The sequence below is a fragment of the Opisthorchis viverrini genome (genome assembly GCF_000715545.1).
Source record: "Opisthorchis viverrini unplaced genomic scaffold opera_v5_9, whole genome shotgun sequence".
In the NCBI taxonomy this organism is placed as follows: domain Eukaryota; kingdom Metazoa; phylum Platyhelminthes; class Trematoda; order Opisthorchiida; family Opisthorchiidae; genus Opisthorchis; species Opisthorchis viverrini.
In genome coordinates, this window is record NW_008751665.1 from 1,417,540 (window position 1) to 1,418,950 (window position 1,411).

A 1,411-nucleotide genomic window follows, 5' to 3' on the forward strand; every position below is an offset into this window, starting at 1 on the left:
TGTGAGCAGGTGCGCTTCATCCTAGCTTAAGAGTAGCTGGCTTCAGCCAGTTTGGTGATATGGCACCGACAACTTCTCCTCACATTACTCCGACTTGAATACGTATACTTACCCAAGCTTTATCTGATATAATCGATGGGTTCCACGCGTATATTCTTTCGGATCCTCGGAAAGCGTGTCCCTTTGGTAACGATTTCCGACTCAAGACATGAATCTGCTCAGTTCATTGGCATGCCCGCTACTGACGGAGACAAGATGCACTCTTCGTAATTAAAAGCCCTTGAGGCCCCTGCGAGCAAAATCATTCGTGGTGGACCCATCCTAACGTAACTGGGTAGCACGAATATACCCAACAGACAAAATACTATGCTCAAGACAGAATAGGGCCGTTTTACGAGTGCCGCGAGAGTGCATGCGTTCATTTACTTTTGGGGTCTCGCCCTACTTCACTGTTTTCCCACCCTCAACTGCACACGTAGAACTAACCACAAACGACTCAATCAAGATAACGGCAGCTCCAAATGCAGATTAAGGCTGCAGCGATCACACCTAAATTATCGCATGTGAAATCGGTTTACCGCGTTTTTACAGTCTCGTAGGATCAGTGGAATCACATGATACATCGTACAGCAAACCTATTTAACATGCATTTCCTATTCACTTTGCGCCCACTGAAAAGTCGCGATCACATTGGCAAATGAAGAAACGCATAGATCTTAGCCTATTGACTCACTGGGCTTGTACTGTGTTTCCGTTGTATTGCCTCGGTATACATGATTGATATTTGACTGGGCGAATTTCAACTTCGGTTTCTCAGACTTGTAAACTTTTGAGCTCATCGTGCGAGTTAAAGGCCTGCATTGGCTTACGACAAGCTGGCCTCAGATCGTCTGATAAATGCTGCAAAGGGCAGAAATCAGTATCAGTTGACGTTGAAAAACAAGACACTAACCTTTTGTTCGACAGGCGGAAAGACAAAACAAGGCAGGAGTAAACGGAACGCACACCAACACCACCCTAACAACAATGGAGAGCGAAAGAATGATGCGTTTAAACAAAAGCAGATATGTGAAGATGTAAAAACCACGGCACTAGGATTAACAGTAAGTGTGCCCAACTTGGATTCGCATGGTGTTTGGAAAGTGACGATAGGTTTGAGCCTCCCCATCTGATATGAGGACCAGGAGTTTGGGGCGAAGAATACCAATAACTAATGAGCTCAGGTGGTCCAGCAATTTTCTCCCGTTTCCGATGGGCTTCGTAAAGCGAAGCGTATTTTGGTATTCACGGATTCACGGAGTGATACACAGGATCGAGACTATTGCCCGAGTTTCCCGGGTCGCTTTTGATCTCGTCGGTCAGTGACTGTCGTTCACCTGAAAGGCACAAATGAAAAAAGGGTGTAGCACTG

General features: G+C 45.9%; 1 protein-coding gene across 1 annotated transcript in view; it reads right to left on the reverse strand.

Annotated features, from left to right (window-relative positions):
- The window catches only part of T265_00873 (hypothetical protein), a gene marked incomplete at both ends in the record, with an annotated part of 59,838 nt that extends 58,826 nt beyond the window's left edge, over positions 1 to 1,012 (reverse strand). Inside the window, one exon of the mRNA XM_009164768.1 lies at positions 953 to 1,012. The remainder of the gene's footprint in view (positions 1 to 952) is intronic.
- Positions 1,013 to 1,411: the final 399 nt, after the last annotated feature.